Source organism: Ruditapes philippinarum, unplaced genomic scaffold, assembly GCF_026571515.1.
Source record: "Ruditapes philippinarum isolate M1 unplaced genomic scaffold, ASM2657151v2 ctg3602_1_1_1_1, whole genome shotgun sequence".
NCBI classification, from domain to species: Eukaryota; Metazoa; Mollusca; class Bivalvia; order Venerida; family Veneridae; genus Ruditapes; species Ruditapes philippinarum.
In genome coordinates this window covers 56,781-79,290 of record NW_026858945.1, presented here as the reverse complement: position 1 = coordinate 79,290, position 22,510 = coordinate 56,781, and the positions used below count along the sequence as shown (strand labels likewise).

At 29.6% G+C, this 22,510-nt stretch overlaps 1 long non-coding RNA gene across 1 annotated transcript in view; it reads left to right on the top strand.

Annotated features, from left to right (window-relative positions):
• Positions 1–18,731: 18,731 nt before the first annotated feature.
• The window catches only part of LOC132754748 (uncharacterized), a 41,540-nt gene continuing 37,761 nt past the window's right edge, over positions 18,732–22,510 (top strand). The window contains exon 1 of the long non-coding RNA XR_009629121.1: positions 18,732–18,902. This is a non-coding gene — a long non-coding RNA (uncharacterized LOC132754748). The remainder of the gene's footprint in view (positions 18,903–22,510) is intronic.

The following is a 22,510-nucleotide window of genomic DNA, read 5'->3' as shown; positions in this document are numbered from 1 at the left end:
TTTTTTTAAATTAAATTTTTTTTTTTAAATTTCCTAAAAAAATAGACAGTTTGATACTTTAATTCAGGTCTTTGAGACATATAATATATTTTGTTCCAGGGATTTTGATATAAGATTGTGAAGAAAACCATATATAGATATTTTCCCAAATGAAATTACCGTGGGAAAAATATTCTCTTATGTGACAAAAATGTGCTTTAAAATCAGCATATTTAACCCAATATTGTTTGATATATTTGCAAATTCAGTACATTTTGTTATCCTTAAAGCTGTATGCTTCCAGAGAAGCCAAAATATTTAAAGACATTCAAACTTGAGGAAAAATGTAACAAGATTTTAAGAAAAGTAAAAAGATTCAAGATTTATGTCACAGGTTATATTATGACAAGCAACCAGCTTCAGTCTGTATGTACTTGGACGCTATTTTCGCTTCTGTGTAAGCACTACTGCTTGTTTACTTGAAAATTTAAGTGTATAATCATGTTGACTGCTGTGAGGGTTTTTTGTTGTTGTTGTTGTTGTTGTTTACTTCATAATGTAAACTGTTACCTCCATGAGAAATAAATATGTTTTGTTAATTTTGTCCCGAACAAACTTCAGATGTTTTCCTACGTAAAAGCCTGTCCTACAAAAGAAATATGATATCAAAATAACTGGCAGAATAATTTGTTTTCGATTCAATCAACATAACAGATTACAAAGCAAGTGCATGTATGTGAAGGGTAGGATAGAAACCTTGAATAATAAATAGATTAACATATAAATTGGACTACCAACGGAGACAAGACAAAGAGTTTTGTTTCATTAACAAGGTGTTATTTACAAGATACATTTATAATCAATTATGTAATGAATATTGTTGAAATGCAATTAATGTTATGTGAAAACTTTCACTAAATCCTGTTTATATTTGATAATATATAGCAAAATCTTAGTATACATGTATAAGTGAACCGGACATAAATAAAAAATGTATTATTGCCTTATATGAATTCTTGCTTTTCAGTAACAATGATTTAGCCGTTGATCATTTCTCTCTGCTTGTGGTTCAATTTTTGTTTCAACTAGGTTTATATACATTACCATGCAATACCGGACAAATTTAATATTGTTTTGGCTCAGGGCTATTTTTAGTTTAAGAACTTATAACTGTGATGTGTTTAGTTCTAGGAAATTACTGTTTAAATACGAATGCATCACGATATTTGTTTGAATGGAAAAAATATATGTTCAAAATTTACTATCTTTCTTTTGACAGATAAGCAGATCGAATAAGAAGATCGAACTTGAGAAACATGTAATAAAACTTTAAGAAAAGTCAAAATGATTCATATAATAATTTACATGTTATAAATGCGGTTCATAACTGATTATACAGTATTTATCAACATTTTTTCTACTGCTTGAAAAAAGCAGTAAGTTCTATTTTTGTTTTTGTTTTTTTACCTCTTTTTTTGGTAAGTTATGTGGATTGATAGTGTCTTTTGAAGTGTGTAAATTTCATTCTTTTTTCATTTCAATTTTTTTAACTTTAAAATACATTGTACAAAATGTCATGACAATGAGCATGAATTTGGAGGCATGCTTCTTTACCAGAGCCAAAAATACAAAGTCTTGCAAAAGAAATGGATTGCAAAGTGGATGATAAGTGTCAAGAAGGTACTTTATGCATTGTTTTCCACAACATTCATTTGCTGTGTATTGAAGCAAAGCAGTAAAATTGAATGCGAAGATTAACAGGGCTTATATTCTGAAAAAGTTTTAAGCAGCATGTTTGAATAGTTTTCGATTGTGGCAAAACAATGCATTATCACACAAGACTTCTATTTTTCAACCATTTTTTGATGCAGGCAAAAGTTCCTGATTTCCCTGACCGTCGGTATTTGCCTAGACTTGACCCATGTGACACTGTTTTTGCTTCAAAGGCTAAGAAAGTAAATTTAAGTCGAAATTTATCTAGTTCAAAATTATGAAAACGAGGAAGGACCGCATTCAATGAACGCATTCCCCAAACAGAAACACCGGCAAAGAGACATCTCTTGTGCAAAATTCCAGTGCCTTCGTAGTTCCTAGAAAAACTATGAAACTTTACATATCTGTTAGAGGTGAATATTTCGAGAAGACCAAAGTAAATATTTTCATTATAATCTGCAATTGTTTATGATCAGGTGAATTCATATTTCAACATTGTTCGTACTAAATTTCAAACTTGTAATAGCATGAAATGGTGATCAATAGTTTTACCTAATCTTTGTAATATATTAACATCAAGGGATTTACTTTGTTGACTTTATTTGATCAATATATTCTTAGCAGGGGTTAAACCAAGGTTCATTTCTGCCAAGAACTGTACTCTGATTAAATGCATCTGATTAAATCAAAAGAATTGTTTACCCCATTGACAGTTTCAAGATTACCTTAAAAGATAGTTAAGCTAATTCAAATAAATTGTATTTGTTTTCCTTTAATTCCTTCCTTTGCACATTATTCTGTTGAAATCGGCTGGAACAGTGTTTAACTAACAAGTTATTTCAGGGAAAGGTCTGTCAAAATAATGAGAATTTATGATATTATGAAACAAGTCTTGACATTTTTTATAAAGATTGATACGTCAGTTACAGATTGTGGGCGCAGCGTTATTGGCAGTTGTGATTTGGGCTCACCTCCAACTACTCCAACTAAGTTGTCTGACAATTAGGTAGACAGTGAGCAATAAATTATCTTTTTGTTTATCCTGGATGATGTTCCGCTTTATCAAAGCTACATGCCTCTAGATGAGCCAAATTCAGACTTGAGAAAAATACAATCTTATTCTAGTGTTTAAAGACAAGTCAAAGTATTTAAGGTTCAAGTAGTAATTCACCTGTTTTTTGGGGTGTTTTTTTTTTTTTTTTTTTTTTTTTTTTTTTTTTTTTTTTTTTTTTTTTTTTTTTTTTTTTTTTTTTTTTTTTTTTTTTTTTTTTTTTTTTTTTTTTTTTTTTTTTTTTTTTTTTTTTTTTTTTTTTTTTTTTTTTTTTTTTTTTTTTTTTTTTTTTTTTTTTTTTTTTTTTTTTTTTTTTTTTTTTTTTTTTTTTTTTTTTTTTTTTTTTTTTTTTTTTTTTTTTTTTTTTTTTTTTTTTTTTTTTTTTTTTTTTTTTTTTTTTTTTTTTTTTTTTTTTTTTTTTTTTTTTTTTTTTTTTTTTTTTTTTTTTTTTTTTTTTTTTTTTTTTTTTTTTTTTTTTTTTTTTTTTTTTTTTTTTTTTTTTTTTTTTTTTTTTTTTTTTTTTTTTTTTTTTTTTTTTTTTTTTTTTTTTTTTTTTTTTTTTTTTTTTTTTTTTTTTTTTTTTTTTTTTTTTTTTTTTTTTTTTTTTTTTTTTTTTTTTTTTTTTTTTTTTTTTTTTTTTTTTTTTTTTTTTTTTTTTTTTTTTTTTTTTTTTTTTTTTTTTTTTTTTTTTTTTTTTTTTTTTTTTTTTTTTTTTTTTTTTTTTTTTTTTTTTTTTTTTTTTTTTTTTTTTTTTTTTTTTTTTTTTTTTTTTTTTTTTTTTTTTTTTTTTTTTTTTTTTTTTTTTTTTTTTTTTTTTTTTTTTTTTTTTTTTTTTTTTTTTTTTTTTTTTTTTTTTTTTTTTTTTTTTTTTTTTTTTTTTTTTTTTTTTTTTTTTTTTTTTTTTTTTTTTTTTTTTTTTTTTTTTTTTTTTTTTTTTTTTTTTTTTTTTTTTTTTTTTTTTTTTTTTTTTTTTTTTTTTTTTTTTTTTTTTTTTTTTTTTTTTTTTTTTTTTTTTTTTTTTTTTTTTTTTTTTTTTTTTTTTTTTTTTTTTTTTTTTTTTTTTTTTTTTTTTTTTTTTTTTTTTTTTTTTTTTTTTTTTTTTTTTTTTTTTTTTTTTTTTTTTTTTTTTTTTTTTTTTTTTTTTTTTTTTTTTTTTTTTTTTTTTTTTTTTTTTTTTTTTTTTTTTTTTTTTTTTTTTTTTTTTTTTTTTTTTTTTTTTTTTTTTTTTTTTTTTTTTTTTTTTTTTTTTTTTTTTTTTTTTTTTTTTTTTTTTTTTTTTTTTTTTTTTTTTTTTTTTTTTTTTTTTTTTTTTTTTTTTTTTTTTTTTTTTTTTTTTTTTTTTTTTTTTTTTTTTTTTTTTTTTTTTTTTTTTTTTTTTTTTTTTTTTTTTTTTTTTTTTTTTTTTTTTTTTTTTTTTTTTTTTTTTTTTTTTTTTTTTTTTTTTTTTTTTTTTTTTTTTTATAAAGATTGATACGTCAAAATAAATTTAATCTAGTTCAAAATTATAAAAACGAGGAAGGACGGTATTCAATGAACACATTCCCCTCACAGAAACACCGGCAAATAGCTCTGTGATAAGGCACCGTGCAAAATTCCAGTTCCTTCGTAGTTCCTAGAAAAACTATGAAAATTCTTTTTAAGGTCTGAAACTTTATATATCTGTTAGGTGTGAATGTTTCGAGAAGACCAAAACAAATATTTTCATTATAATCTGCAATTGATAAAATTGTTTATGATCAGGTGAATTCATATTTTAACATTGTTCGTACTATATTTTAAAAATGTAATAGCATGAAATGATGATCAGTAGTTTTACCTAATCTTTGTAATAGATTAACATCAAGGGATTTACTTTGTTGACTTTGTTTTATCAATAGATTCTTAGCAGGGGTTAAACCAAGGTTCATTTCTGCCAAGAACTGTACTCTGATTAAATGCATATGATTAAATCAAAAGAAATTGTTTACCCCATTGACAGTTTCAAGATTACCTTAAAAGATAGTTAAGCCAATTCAAATAAATTGTATTTGTTTTCTCTTAATTCCTTCCTTTGTACATTATTCCGTTGAAATCGGCTGGAACAGTGTTTAACTAACAAGTTATTTCAGGGAAAGGTCTGTCAAAATAATGAGAATTTATGATATTATGAAACAAGTCTGGACATTTTTTTATAAAGATTAATACGTCAGTTACAGATTGTGGGTGCAGCGTTATTGGCAGTTGTGATTTGGGCTCACCTCCAACTTCTCCAACTAAGTTGTCTGACAATTAGGTAGACAGTGAGCAATAAATTATCTTTTGTTTATCCTGGATGATGTTCCGCTTTATCAAAGCTACATGCCTCTAGATGAGCCAAAATCAAACTTGAGAAAAATACAATCTTATTCTAGTGTTTTAAGACAAGTCAAAAGATTCAAGGTTCAAGTAGTAATTTACCTGTTTTGTGTGTCTTCTTATGCTGTATTTGTGTGCAATTGTAAATTGCTTTCTTTGTTCGCTTCACTGTGTTCTGCTTTTAAAAACATTTTCAAAATTTTATGCAAATTAGCATGATTCTGGAGGCAAGCTGCTTTAAATTGACAGTCCATTCTTAATCTTCATTGCTTTGGTTTAAAGACATATCTTGCTTTTTTGTTTTTATATAATCGTGGGTATTGTTTTTAACCACACGTTTGTTGAGGATGATTTAAGATTTGGTTGTTGGTGCTATCATCGAATATTAATAAACAATGTGGTTGTTTAGTTCTCCTTTTCATGGCAATTCTCCTTTACATAAATGTATATCTGCAAATCTTGAATGTTCTGTGTAATTTGATAAAGTGGGTTTTTTAACAATGCAACGCATATTTCAAAAGGTAAAAACTATAACTTTGTTTTGAAATGACTAAATTAATGACTGCTTCCAGATTTTAACACTTTTAACTTAAATTCCCATTTTGATTTATAATGCACCACTAAAAGCATTTATTTTCGTGCGATTTGTTTTCTTTAAATAACAGACTTTGAGGATTGCTTAACTTAAATTTTATTCTATTTTTTCTGGATTTTTGGACTCACATTGTGTCTTAACGTATATAATACTTAATATTTTCCTCTTCTTTGAAATGTCACACGGGAGAAACTAAGACTTTTCTTGCAAAAGGAGTTTAATATAAAGTATATAACTAACAAAATAAATGACATAAATGTTTAATGTTTTGCACATCTTGTTAAGTTTCAGTGAATATTATGGTCAATTTAAAGAATTTATTCATTCAGTAAAATACATTATGGATACACACTATAGATGATTCCAAAACTTTTCGTTCCATATTACTTTTGGTGGCTTTATAAATCTAACAACAAAAATAGCATATTGTTTTCTTACTTTCCATTATTATATAACTATTATATGTAATAATGCTTATTCGTCAATTGATTTAATACCACATTATTTTCAAATTATGTTATAGACTTATAACACTCTTATGATGCGCCAAATAGGTAAAAAATCCAAAATATTAAATATGTAATGTTTGCCCATTTAGGTCAATGGTTTTAAACAATAATTCATCTCATTATGTTTGAATAGAAGAGTTGATGAAGTTGTTATTATTCTCTAAGGAATTCATATTATGGGTTTGTATTATTTCATTTCGAGAAACTACTCTCAGACTATAACTGGCAGTTTAAAATGCATATTTACTTTTTTTTACTTTCTTAAGATTACGATATTCAGACTACTTGAATATTAAGTCTTACTCAGAGGACAGAGAATGGAGATTTATTAACTGTTACAAAATGTTATCACACTGTAAAAAGGCAAGACAGACAGTCAAGTTTAAATATTGAATATTTCTCAAGGGACATTCCTCTTATCATTATAAACATGTTTGTATGTATCAAAATTCAGACGAAACAGAGTTTGCAAGTTTCCTTAGGCGTAGTCTTTTCTCCTTTTGTAAAACAGCCAAATTCGAGTTTTAACGATTTAATCACATTGATTTTTGTAACATACAAAATCTAGTCCATGCAGTGCAATTTCCGAGAGCAGTATTCTTTTCAGAGTATACATCTCTTGGTTACAGACTTAATTAATAAAGCCAAGGTAGTGCATATAGCTTGAGTTGTATTCTTTTAATCATTATATACACAAGGTGTTAGAAAGTGCAAGTTTGACGAGGAGCTGTCTGTCCTTCAACCATAATACTACTCTACGTAACTGAATAAAGCTAAAATAGTGCTAGCATAGTTAAGTGAATAAGGCAAAAATGCAGGTTCCTTGAATTGTATCTTTCAATCTATATGAGCCTCTTGGTATCAGTCGTAATCGGGTCAGAACAGAGAACGTTTCTTGAGTGGATTATGTATAATCACTATAAACCCCTTCTCTCAGTTATAAACACAAACAAAATAATTAGAACAGAGATCAAAAAGGGATAGCGGCATTCGATGAAAAGCCAAGACCATGCAAGTTTGTTTGGAGAGCATTCCGTTCTTCAATCATTTTAAAACCTTTCTTTTAATAGATATAGTGAGGTGAAAGTAAAGACAGTGAGTATTAGCATAAAGTGATATATAGACATGAGAGCATACCTTCCCAAAGATAAAAATTCAATAAGGACATTAGAGATAACGCAATGATGGTTCCCTTTTAGTAAATGCTAAATCAAATGAAGTCAGACAAAATAGGCATAAAATTCAATACGTAGTGTATTACCTCTCGTTTCAGACACTAATACACTATAACGGTTTAGTGGACATCTAAGGCAGTTCATTAGCTTTCATTTAGAAGCGCAATTACGCAACGCCAATACTAGAGGCAAAATGCACAGAACATGGTATATGATTGACCAAGCTTGTCACGTGATTTTCATTTGTAAAAGTTATGTGGCGCTTTGTACTCCGAGCTGATTATTTTACATTAAAAGTCTCAAACAAACATTGCCACAATCTCAGTTATACTGATAAATAATCCTATTAAATACAAAAACTTCTTTTTCATGTACTATTATTTTATATATGCCTTATATAGTACGTGAATATCCAGTCTTTTTTCAAGAGCTTTGGGAGAAAATACGCTTAGATTCGATTATCATTGGGTAGAAATAGCCAATAACTGTATTTAGCATGACCCCATTTGGCTAGTAATCCTATAATCATAGTGAATGAACAATCTGTCTTACACCTTCTTCTAACCATCTTTTATGATAAATCTAGGAAAAACCTCATCATTTCATCTGACAATTACCAAACGCTTTTCTCTGGTAATAAGGTCTTTTTCTCAGGAAATCTTTAATCATTGGCACATTTATTAGACATTTGATTACTTCGAAATTTATATCCTATATTTTTTTCTCATGGATTGTAGAAATGATGGAAATCTTTATGTTTCCCTTAAGATAAAATTATATGGTTTAGAATGATGATGTAATTGAGTATATTCTGTATCTCTCTGAAATTTACATATTAACAATGAGTTTAAAATTAAACTAGGTCCCAAGATATCATTACACAAGTAACTGTCCATTGAAATGATAAACAATTTAAATTGTTTGACAAATTAAGTTATCTGTGCTGCTTATTTAAAAAAAATGAGTCGTTTATACGACATAAATGTAGGAATTCAATGGTTTTACTGAACAATTGAATATAATCTAAACAGACATGTATATTTCGGATATTATAAGTCAAACCTTTCATACAGTCTGCAATAGTTAATATTATCGAGGAAAGACTAAGTATTGTATAGGACTAAGTATTTTTCTCAAATACATCCATATTTCTTGAATTAGTTGCATCTTAAAAATATTCAAGTATCGAGCTATTTTTGAATATGCATTGTTGTAGAATTTTAGAATTGCTTAAAAGCATTGTTTCACAATTGTTTCTTTGCCTTATTCGTGACAGTTTGTTAAAAACATAAGATAAACGTGTCTTTAAATGTATTTTACCAACAGTATACTTATTTTAGATTTATTTATATGGCTTTTTCTGTAAAAAAGCAATAAATTTTATCCATTTCCTTGTTAGTCTCTATTCCAGCATTTACTGGAAAATGTGTATGTATGAATAATTTATTTACTTTCTTAGATTAACACTGATCCTCTAATTGCGCTCTAATGATAGCTAATGTTTATGTCAGTCTTAATTGGTTTTTGTCTAAATAACTTTTAACGAGATTTTGTCTAAATGATTCTTAACGTGTCAAAGTCAAATGATAACCGTCTAAACGACAGTCTGAATTAGCCTGGTATATATACAACTTGAATAATTTAATTTATTCAGTCATGAAAGACGACGGTAAAGCAGAAAGTCTCTTTGCATAAGAATAGCTCATACAGTATCACGTGTCTCTTTTTTTTTCATCTCTAAAGTGACACGAGAAGAAAAATGAATAAATGAAGAGATTACAGTTACATGATGTTGTTATCTAGATTGATATATACATGTACATCTCCTGCATTTTACTTTTAGCCTGTTAAGGGATGACCATTAGGCTAAAGAATTCGATTCATTATGATATACTGTATATCTTCTTTTGAATGATCATTAAGAAATTCAAGAGGTCTGATGTCAGATTTCTGATATTGCTGATTTAGATGATTCAGTTTGATAGATATGTTTACAACATTTTTATGTTGAGAACAGGTTAAATCCGGTCGAAGAGTCTGTCTATAAACTGGAATAAACAAGTTAAAAACTTTTGTCAATATTTACAAATGCTTCAAATTTGCAGAGAAATTACATAATCAAAGGGTCTGTGATTCTTTGACAGGTTCAAGATTTACTGCAGTGTTTTGTTTAGATAGTTTCAGAAGAAACATTTTTTGCTTTTTCCCTTTTGTTTTTTTGAAAAAGCATGCTTGAAGAAACAAAAAATTTCCCGGCCCTATGTTAAATTTTTTTAAAATTTATGAAAAAGGGAAATTTTCTTTTAAAAACGAAATTTTTTCCAAAATTTTGAAAGGTTTTTTATTCCCAAACAAAAATGAAACCCCTTTTTTAAAAGCTTTGGGAAAATGCTTTTTTTGTGTTTTTGGAGCAGGAAAAAAGGGTCTGAAATTTTTTTTGTTTGTAGGATTTTATTTTTAAATTTAAAATAAAGTTCCCCTTTTCTTCCCGGGTTTTGGCGAGTTGTAAAATTTTTGGGCCCCAAAAATTTGCAGAAGATATTACCAGACCCAAACTTGAATTTTTATCCCAAAATTTGAATTTATTTTTTTACAAAAATTTAAAATTTTGACAGGTCCTTTTGATTAAAAACGGAACCTTTTAGCCCGGGGGGGGGGGGGGGTATCTGTATAGAGTTCTAATTAAGCACCTGGGTCACATTTGGTTACCAGTACATCAATCAATTCAATGCTTTCATTGATTGATTCATATAGGACTGCAATTCTTCTACGTTTTCTCATTTTGATGACATGCAAGGGTATTTAGATTCTATCATTCCAAGACCTAGAACTTAAATAGCTTCATGTGTAAGAAATAATACATTGTCAAAATATTTAGACATTATGCCGGCTCGCCATGGCGAGCCGGTATTACGGTAGGATTTTACTGAGAAACAACCTAAAACTCCGAAGCTATCCAAAAATTTAATCGAAGCTTGGCTTCCAGCTTTCTACAAAATTTATCTATCAGGGCTAGGATCCAAAATTATTTAGCCAATCAAATTTAATCTTACATAGCGTCAAAAAACCTTCAATTTTCACGCCATTTTTAAAAATCAGCAAGTATTGTTTTGAGCGCAAAGATATAATGATGATTAAAATGTTTGTCTTTATGAATTCTTTTCAATAAATCATATTTACACTGACTTCTGATTTAGCGATTTCACCTGTTTTCTCTGTAGTAAGTTTTCGTTTGGTTAATTAACATAAGTGTACATCTGGTTCTGTGCATTTTTTATTTTTCCTTTTTCCGGTCATTTTATCCTTTCCGGTATTTAGTGTATGTATTTACTGGCCGGGATCCGGGACGCCCGGGATCCGGGATCGTATAAGATATGGAGGAAAAACCTAATGAACTATATTTGTGTTGATTGCTGTCGTAATGAAAGGCCATTAAACGTTATTTTTTTTATTGTATATAATGAACGTTAAATTAATTTAACTTAGAATATAGATATATTTAGAGCTATTTATTAACAAACTTAAAATGCGGAAATCACAATACTTATAATTATATGCCTAATTAATTGGAAAAATCAAAGACTATTTTCTTGAATTGGTCAAATCCCGGGATCCCTATATGTTTGAAAACGATCCCAGCTTTTCTGAAAACTATATACTTGAACTGGCCAATCCGTGAGATCTATTTACATCTTAATACGATCCCGGCTTTTCTGAAAACTATATTCTTGAACTGGTCAATTCCCGGGATCCCTATATGTTTTAATAGGATCCCGGCTTATCTGAAAAACATCTTCTTAGACTGGTCAATTTCCGGGATCCCTATATTTTTTAATAGGATCCCGGCTTTTCTGGCTGAATTGATTGACAACTTGTGTTTACTTTAGGACTTGTGCCTCTCATTCCAATACTAAATAACATACATGTATTACAACTTAATTTTGTATAAAGAGACATCTTAATGAAATCTACCTATCTAACATTTTGTGGTCAAGGTCAACAGGCCATATAGTAAATGTGCATAGACATAGGTTCTTCATTCAATCTGTTTACATGCACCTTCATATATACTCATACTCATCTTGGTTAAACTGAGAGAACTTTATATGTCACTTTCAGTCAATGAGTTTAAGATTTTGAATTTACTGGCCCGAATTCCAGTTTTGAATTTATTCTACTAAATAATTAACAAAATTTTCTTAAATTTACACTGGCCTGAACTTATATACACTGGCCATCGGGCACCGGGCCAGTGTTGACTTCACTTTTATTTTGATGTTCGCTGAAGTCTCTTCAGCTAACAGAACTGTCATTTTTACATTTAAACACACCCCTTGAAAAAAATTACGAAGCGAGTCGCTACTAGCTTTTTTAAAAGCTAACCTTGTTGACCTTATGATGGTTATAATATAGTGCAAACTTTGACCATTGCACAAGGCATTTTATAGAGCACAAATCATATTTAGTATACAACAAAAGGACAAGATCTATTAACTACATTAACACAAAAAGGGTTTTGGTGTTAAAGCTTCATGCCTCCAGTTCCAGATGAGCAAAGGTATTTCAAGAAAATCAAACATGAGCAAAATGTAAAAGTAGAAAGATTCAAGATTCAAGTAATAATTAAAATGTTATGTATGATTAATGACTGACTTTGAAGTAATTATCACTCTATAATCTACTGATTAATTACACAGTAACGACTACTGTTTTGCATATTTTGGTCCTTTTTTGGTAATTTATATAGAATTTATAATTGTGTAAATTATTTTAATTGTTCGTTTCACACTATTTTTCTTTTAAACACATTTTCAAATTGTTCATGAAAATTAGCAGGCAGGCATGCTGCTTAAATGCTTTTGATTTGCATAAAGTTTAGGTTGACTAAGTGTTACAAGATGACTCACTATTCCCTTACAAATTATGAACATATTGTCACTTTTTGGTCTGGAGACTGTTGTAATGTATAATATTGTTAATAATGCCTTTAATGAAACAGAGTGTACATCATGTTCAATGTTGACTATCCCAGACATCTCAGTTATATGTAATCAGAGTCTGATTGTGATGATGTAGTAATTACATATATACTATATAAACATATCTGTTCCTATTCAAAGTATTTCAGAACACAATAAAGTCTGGGTTCTGTGAATGATATGTTATTTCTGTACTGAATCATACTTCTGTCTAGCCATCGTTTCCTTTTCTAATTAATGTTGTTAAACACCAGCTGGGATTTTTGTTGCCGTCGTTGTTGTTGTTGTAGTTTTTGGTATAATTTTACTTTAATTAAACATGGTTGATATTTATAAAGATATTGTATTACTGAATGATATGCTTTTATAATCATTTGTCCAGATATAAATATATAAAGTCCTATAGTGTTGAATGTATTTCATCACATGTATTTCATCACTAAAATAGTCTTCATATTTGTTGTTCAACTGATTAGAACTCCCTGACAGTCGCCTGTTGGCCTTAGAGTAATTCTTATGCTGAACAAACAAATTTAAGTTAGTTGTTGGGTTTAGCCAATGCTGAATCAATCATTGTCAATGTCTTCCACATTATTCCTTGCCTTGCATGCTTTCCAAACATGCATTGACTAGCCCTATGTTTAATGTCAAAGAAATGCATGTCACAGATACAAAATTTATTCAATTTTCTGTCGTATTTCAGGCTATTTCAATCAAGATTAATTACATAATGTCATGTTTTGCATGCAGCTATATTTGTTTTGGCTGACATCATGTTTGAGGTTTGTCTGGTTTTCACAACAAAGTGATATTGAGATCTTAGGAAAATGTTGCACCAGGCTATATTTTTATCAATCAAGGTAGAATATACATTTAATAAATATTAGTATCTAGGAAACAGGCCTGTACCGCTATTAAGTTAGTAGAAAAATAGTTTGAATTTGACATGTTATTAGTATAAAGTTACTCAATTTATAACCTAGAAGATCTAAATATTGAAGTTTAGTTGTGGTTTATTTATTGGCAGGACTTGCAATGTTTGCTTTTTATCTATGAATTTAGTTTAACTCAGGGAAACCAAGGAATTCAAAAAAAAACATTATCTTGTAATTGATATTTGAAGAAAGTTACGGTACATTTGAATGGGGTGATGAATTAAGTTTGGATTTAGGAACCATTTGTCACCTAAATATTTCAAAATAATGAACTTACTGTCAGGCTCTGCAATCATTATTTCTTGTTTGTATTACTATACAAAGTCATGTGATTTCTCACCGTGATATTGTTTAATACCTTTGCCATTATAGATTGACCTTCACAATTATTATAACTTTTTAATACCACTACAAAGGTATCTAAGACTAAATAAACAAAATTCAAATCGTTGAGAAATATAAATGCATGGTTACTGTAAGATTCAATGCCAAAGATACAGATAGAAATAACTATTTATTAAATATAGTCACCTTCATATATAAATCAATGCTTAAGCTTTTATTATTTGTTTATTATAGTCCTATACAATTCAAACTGTAACAGAATTCAAACAAATCTAGTTTCTTCTGGTTGCTGTTCAGTTGGGTAATGAAACCTTTGCTTTATATATTCACATTCTATTCCTATTATAGTCTCTGAAAACAAAACTAAAAATAAATGTAAATATTTAAATTGACATGTTTCTTTTCTAGGAAATTGAAATCAAACTGTGGTCCCTTTGGTATAATATTATCCTATGTATTATTTTTCTTGTCATTGTGACATTACTTGTGACACTTTTTGTTCAAACATTTAATCAGAAATTTGTTTATTTATACCAACATTCTTCCCTAGCAGTCATTTGATGAAAATTTATTAACCAGGGAATTTAGTGGCTCAGTCAAGATGAAAATTATTTATAAAAAAAAACTATATATAGACTAATACCCAGGTGAAATATGTACCATAGTCAACATAGTATTTCCTGGATTTTGATATCTGAACATGTTATTTTTTGGTGGGCAGTGAAAAACCATCACATGCCATGGTCATATCATGGTCTATTAGTGCTGACTATGACCATGTAATGACATGGCCATTCTGCATATCAGTAACCTATCATGAAAACCCATTGTCTACCATGTAACAAAATTACAGACCATGGTAAAAAGCATTATACTCATAGTAAATGACCATGAAATACCATGGTGTACTATAATAAACATAATTTTTATGTCAATAAATACCTATATAAATTAAATAAAAAATATGAAACACTTTTTTCTTCCCAAAATGACAATGCAAGATTAAATTCAGGTCTTTCATATAATAGATTTTGTTCTATAAGACTGTGAAGAAAACCATATATAGATATTTTCCCAAATGAAATGGCATTAAAATATCCTCTTATGTGACAAAAATGTACTATAAAATCTGTTGAAATAAAGCTTTTAATATCTAACAGCATATTTAACCCAATATTGTTTGATATATTTGCAAATTTAGTAGGTTTTGTTATCCTTAATGCTGTATGCCTCCAGATGAGCCAAAATATTTCAAGACATTCAAACATGAGGAAAAATGTAACAAGATTTTAAGAAAAGTAAAAAGATTCAAGATTTATGTCACATTTTATATTATGACAAGCAATTATAAATGACTGATTGGGCTGCAGTATTTTTCCCAATGTTTAATTAATTCCTTTTAAGTAACACTGTCCATTTTTTGTGTGCATATTTTGTCTTTTTTCTGGCATTAAATTTGCATGTGTTTTAAGTGCCAAGTACAATATGTAATTTATTTGTTCATCTCACAATATTATACATCTTAAATACATTTCCAAAATTTTCATAAAAATGAGCATGAACCTGGGTGGGTGTGCTAGCTACCTTTAAGATAATTTTTGTCATAATTTTGTCAGTGTTATCATATTTTTTGTAATATGAAACATTTGAACAGTTTAAAACTTCAAAATAATGTCAAAAAAGAAGCTTTAGAAATGACAATGCCTTTAATAGCCATAAGAAAATTTTTTAAAAAGTGCTTTTATAATGTTTTCCCTTTCTCAAGATTATTTTTAGTGAAATGCTGTCATGGGAAACTGCTTTTATGTTTCTTAATACATGTTTCTCTATAGTTATGTAGCTTTTAAGTATGAGAATTTATCAGCAAACCATTGTTATATGTCAGTAAAATTCTCCTGAGAGTTTTGTAGAAAATGGTGGGGAGTTGAGAATGATCACCAACATTTATTATAGTTCATCATAAATTCTAAGACTGCCTTACATCATCTTTTTCAGTCATAAACAATTGTCTCATTCTCTCATACAAAATGTTGCAGAAATAATGTCATTATTTAGCCATTTATGTGAATTGTTAATCACTAAAATCATTCACTTTTAAGAAGTAATAGGTCTTTAGGGTTTTTCATATTTTACCACCAGGGTCTGATATAATAGATATTTCATGTGGAAATTGCTGACAATATGTTAGAGAATTTGTATATCATTCAAAAAAGTAGTACTAGTATAAAGTGCATTTAATGTAACAGTTGATATTGTTAGATGCAATGGCTGGCAGCATGTCATATATCATCATTTTGAACCTATGTTTTTATGAAATCAGTTAAACCTGTAGTCTATAGGCCACCTGCAATTAGAGACCATGTATAGAAATATTGTCAATAAAGGCCATTTCTACATTTTCCTTTTTAAACAATAGTCATACTGGAAGTAAACTGTTCTTTCAATAAAGGAAAAATCATGCAAAGGTTCTAAGAAAGAATAATGTACAAAATATGCAAAATGACAAGTAGAATTCAATATCATATTGATTGTGATCAATCAGGCTCACATGATATATTAACCAGTGTCTCTAATTATACCAGCCAGTGCCTAAAGTGATAAATATATTAAGAATGGCAACCAAGATTTGTTTCATTTGGTCTTCCAAAATTTGTTCAGTTACTTTTATTATACTGGATGACAGTTATAATACTCCCAACAAGGACTCCTGGATAACAAATGTGCAGCTTAGTTCTAACCCAGTGACTAATTCTTGCATATAGGAATGATACTGGCATGCCCCTTATGGAGTGGGGGGAGATTGTTCCGCAATTACTATCAATAAAAGCAATGTCCATAAAAAATGAAAACACTCTCACCCATTTTCTCCAATATTGTGATTTTTTTCTCCAGTTTTTCAGTTAAAGATGGACATAATGTTTGACAAATATATAGTCTTTTAACCAAATTGTTATGAATTAAAGTATAAAAGAAAAAAATGCTTCTCCTTTTAGACCTTATATGTAGGCTGGGGGCACCTGGTACAGTTTTTTCATCCTTATCTGATCTTAAGTGAATCAGAATGCAATTTACAATTTACTTTAAATAATACTATGTTGGAATGTATTTGCTAAATCATACTGATCATTCTGAAATATATCCACAATTACATCAATTCTGGATATTGTCAAACTGGGAGAAAATGAGCTCAAATCTGATTATGCTCTGGTAACAGTAATTTGAATGACATCATATAGGCACCAGCAGCCTATAATTACAACAAATGATCATTTATCTTTGCCCAGTACTTATAACAAATGTAGAAAATACTTCATCATTCTCACTGACAAGTTAACCAAATTTCTCTTGTCTTTTGCCTGTATAAGATGATTGAATGAGTTACACTTGAAGAGGGTAATATCTATTCGTATTTCATCATGGTAAACTATGTTTAAGAACAAATTTGTGGTAATTGTGTATTAAGTAAGAAATGCATTCTTAAGGGACCAAATTTAAAAAAAAAACAGAATATAACAAATGTAAGATAACCAAATTTTGATATCATGTCAGTCATGTGAGGAATTGACTGTAAATTGTTTTTCAAGTATAATATTCAAAATCAGTGAGTATAGCATTATTACCTGCTTAAACATCCAAAATGGTAAGCCTTGTCAATCAGTATGGAGCCAGGCTAGTTTAATGTGCAACCAGAAAGGAGCCAGGCCAGCCTAACTGTGCATCCAGTATGGAGCCAAGCCAGCCTACTGTGCAACCAGTATAAATCCAGGCAAGCCTGCTGTGCAGCTAGTATAGATCCAGGCCAGCCTACTGTGCATCCAGTATGGAGCCAGGCCAACCAAATGTGCAACCAGTATAGAGCCAGGCCAGCATATTGTGTAACCAATATAAAGCCAGGCAAGCCTGCTGTGCAGCTAGTATAGATCCAGGCCAGCCTACTGTGCAACCAGTATGGAGCCAGGCCAGCCTGCTATGCAACCAGTTTGGAGCCAGGCCAGCCTGCTGTGAAACTAGAATAGAGCCAGGTCAGTCTGCTGTGCAACCAGTATGGAACCAGGCCAGCCTGCTATGCAAACAATATAGGGCTGGGCCAGTCTGTAAATTGCAGCAAGTATAATGCCTGTCAGAAGAAAGTTAAACATGTTTGTATATCTACAAGGAGCAATAGTTACCTCACACTGGCATCAATCTATTTTTTCAATAACCTGATCAAATAATGTAGTCACTTTTGAATAACAAAATTCGCAAATATGATTCATTCAAATTTGTTCCAAGAAAAAAGTGACAAAACTCCTAATCATGAAAATGAGCTCGGAAATTACTTTTTCATCAATTAAGAAAAAAATATGTTAATGACAACTTCAATTTCAGATGGAAACAAATTTTTTACATCTTAAAAACTTAAAATAGAAAGGATTCCTTGAGAAAAACAGATAATGAGAATTTTCTGATGGTTGCCTCTATGCTGTGAATGAATGGTTTTTTAACCTGTATGGTTTCCTCTTCAAATTTTTTTTTAGATGAAAAAGTGTTAATTATTTCTCAAAAAATTCTATTTTATCCAGTATTTTTGTATTTGGCTGCTTAAATGAGCAAATTGCTAAATGATTTTTCTTGGTTGTTGTTAAAGCTGGTAACTTTTGTTACATTATATCTGTTTTGAATGATAGGGAACTCGACACAGCATGTCAATCGGGGAGAGGTGGCACTCATGATGATCTTTTAACTGAGTGTTATATGAGCACTTTTAAAACTGGGTGCAAGACCTTTTGTCCTCACTATTATAATTATAATACCTACAATGTTCTATTTCGACAAATTAAAATTTCAACTGTTGACATGCAAAATTTTCATTTACTAAATCTCTCTCTTCATTTTAACAGAAAAAGTAGTGATAATTAACCTTTTTGTGAGTTAAATACCATACATCAAGCAACTTCCAATATTTAATCTATGACATGTTTCACTTTAATCATTATGAGAATCAAAATATACTGTCACAGTCGAAGTCTTTTTAAGACCTTCATTAGATTTCACAAGGATCATTTTCATGTGATAGTTATATTGTATGATTACCATGAAAGATTTAATCAAGTTAAATTCTTGCAAGGGGCTGTACATGAGGATTAATTTTTTTATTAAACAAAATGCTTTGACTGGATGATAACACAAACTTTTGTTTCATTTCAGCAACAGTTTGGCATTTGCAACAGAGCCAGTGGTTGCAAGTCTTGCCAATTTCCTAGGAAACTATGAGAGAATGCCAGTACCTGTACCTCCATGCATAAAAGTAAGTTTTCTACTTTTGTTTAAACATACATGTATTTATTTAGCTTGATTGAAAAACGAGTTCTGGCAAATTATATTAAACACTATCAAGTCAGCTTCCTGGAACCAACCAGTACAACCATGAAGAAACATGGTTGTGACCCAAGTAGGGCTCGAAGCCATGATCTCTGGTTTGAGAGGCAGACACCTTAACCATTAGGCCACACTTCTACACTTTCATAAGTTCTTTGATGTAATATAAGTCTTTTGCTGTCACAAAAAAGTAATGGATAAAACAAAATAAGTAATGGAAAACTTAAAGGGGTTTCATTTTATAGATCTCAGAAATTCTTGTGATTTTGTTTTGTTAGAGACATTATAACTTAAGAATTTTTTTTTCAATGAAGAATCTGTGCATGCAGAGAAGATTTTTTTTCATAAAATATTATCTAAGTGGATGATTATCAATCTATTCAAGAAATGTTTGTGAGGACCCAGATTTCCCTTTTCCAATTAATGTTGTATTTTCTGAAAGTAATTCTTCCTTCTCCATAGTGCTAATTCATGATTTTGGTTTTGTAACTTTCGCTATAAAGGGATATTAAAGAGAATTATTCAAATTATACTTTATGACATAGAAGCCAGCTTCTGGGAGGAGGGTCATGACCTCTTTCCCACACATATGACATGATGATACTCTATACCATCAGCTGAATTATTTATGTATATTAAAATCAAAACCCACACCTGCTAACTATGAATAGCAGAAAAATCTTTTATAAATTAGCATGGCTGAATTGATTGAGCTTAATTTATTGTTATAGCAAAATGATATATTTCTTTTATGCTATAGAAATAAGTGTCATACCTATATGGTTGAACCCTATTTTTAGCACTATCAGGTGTTTGAAAAATCTAGAAAAATCTTAAAGGTTCATGTTTTTTTTTTCTAGTGGTTTAACAAATGACGTCTTTAAGGTATAATATATTATATTGTTAGCAAGGAAATAATCTTCTTAGAGAAAAGTCCTGTTTTAATAGATAAAGAACAATAATGTTTCATAATTTGATTATTATATACTATTATTTTATGCAATTTACATGTATATAATATATTTCCTCTATGGCTGTTTGCAGCAACTGAATCTACTAATGTGACCAGCTAGTGCAGACCAAGATCGGCCAGCACATATGTGTTGTATGATCATCATCAGGTCTGAACTGTTTGCTATTCAGACAGTATTTTTTTAAATGATAAATGGTCTTGATATATCTTTGACTGCTTTTGGATTTTTTTTTTAATTCGGGAAAAATATGTTATGATGGGTCAAGACTTAAGTGTCCTTAAGTAAAAGGGACAGAAATGCTTGTTAATTGATCCATGTTTAAAGGCCCTATAAACATATGTGTATTTTGATTTTTCAGGGTCTCTGGATTCCATCTTTGAATGTTCAGTTTTCCATGATGGCTCTTTACTTTTATTTAATATCCCCAATCCTGACAGACAAAGACAAAATGAATTAAGAATAAGCACTGAGAATTATATTAGTGAACAGGGGAAGATTTATAGAATTTGTCTTGTTTGAGCATCAGTGCATTGAAGGGAAAGCTTACTGGTCTACTTGCCTAGACAACTTTATTGTTGTTTATGTATATTTGATATGGTCAGTTCTAGGTTAATGCTCTTGAAAGACTTAAGTTTTAGAAGATATTAGCTTAAGACTTGACATACATATGATAACTTAATGGGCATATAATGACCTTACGGCTGACTGAATATGGGCATTGGCCTCATGTTTATTTAATGCACCCCTTGATATAATTTTATATACCCTCTTGGAAGATTTAAACATCCCTGGCAGGATTCTTCGTCCTCACAGGCCTTGATTTGATGTCAGTGTTATAAGTCATTCTATCATTTACAGGTGGAGATTTAATGGAGAGGGGAGAGCACCTTAATTGCGCATGCCATCCCATAACCCCCTCTTAATTTTTTTTAAAAGCTAACAACCCCTCAATCATGGTTATTGGACAGTTTGAACTCTTATTTTAGTCAAAATTAGATATTTGTGAATCATTAATTTTCTTTCTTCTCATTTCACCCGCAATTAAGCCAATAATCCTATCACTTGATAATCAATAGAATTCGAGATAGAGAGACAGATTCTTGTTTTTGCAACAGGCCAACATATTCCATCTTGGCCTTGAAAAAAAATGTCTTCATTGATGATTTTTGTTACCAAACCTCACTCAGTACTGCTCAGTTTCATATCATTAAAAACTTTTTTCTCCCAATTTAGAATTAATGAATATCAGTAAAACATTTTTTTTTTGGAAAAGAAAAACAACCCAAATTGCTTTTATTTCTTTTTGAGAATAAAATTGACACCATTGAAGAAATCCGGCAGAAATAAAAGCTGGCTCACTGAAGAGATCAGAGTCTCTGCGGCATAGCTGAGCGTTTGATAAGAAGCTTATTTCTAGAAATAGTTTTTGGCTAAATTTAACCCCAAGGGTATCGGGTCTTGATGAATCTTCCATATTTATACAATAACGGTGAAAAAAACAACATGCAAACAACATTATTATTATTAGTCTTTTTGGAATGGATATTTTTTTAAGCATCACTTTTTAACGTCCTCTCACATGCGACAGAAACATTTAAAGACAAAACACAAACTTGTTTTGTGGCTCCTCATTAGGTTGGAAAAAGTCTTTTCGGGAAAGATTTTCTGATGCGACTATGATACATGGAAATTTATTCATAACGCAGGAGCACGGATAATCCCCATATACAAAATTGTCTCAAACTTGATACACTGTATTTAGCTTTCTCCTCGTTGAACTTATAAAATTTGTATGCAAATTAGGTGTTCTGCTGACTTGATCAGAGTACTGGTTTACATCCCATTCCAGCAGACTTTGATGGGATATTTGTGTCCATTGTTTACCCCAAAATCTCTATATATCTGTAAGATAACATTCCATGAAGATTTCTTAATGCACGCAAGTCTAGTGTACTCAGTGACTGAGGGGTTATCTTTGACTAAATGAGCCACGTCACGACAAAACCAACATAGTGGGTTTGCGACCAGCATGGATCCAGACCAGCCTGCGCCTCCGCGCAGTCTGATCAGGATCCATGCTGTTCGCTATCAGTTTCTCTACTTATAATAGGGTTGGTAAGCCAACAGCATGGATCCTGATCAGACTGCGCGGATGTGCAGGCTGGTCTGGATCCATGCTGTTCGCAAACCCATTATGTTGGTTTTGTCATGACGCGGCTCAAATATGTTTTGCAAACAGCTTCCTCTTTCACACAATTGCTTAATTTGATATGTTTGAATATCTTAAATTAAGTTTAAAATATAACTATCTTAATAATATCAGCAATGAGTGGCATTAATGGGCAGGATCGTGGATCTGGCAAGGCACTTTTAGTATGTCCAATTATATTGCCAGGATTTTGTGATTTAATAATTTATTCCAAATTTCTCCCTCTTTGTTTTTTATATGTTTGTCCAAGGGTGAGAAAAATATACAGCCTTGTTGGGACTTGAACCCTTAGGACCCTTGAAATACCGTTACACGGGCTCTACTGACTGAGCTATCGGGCCGCTTACACATCTT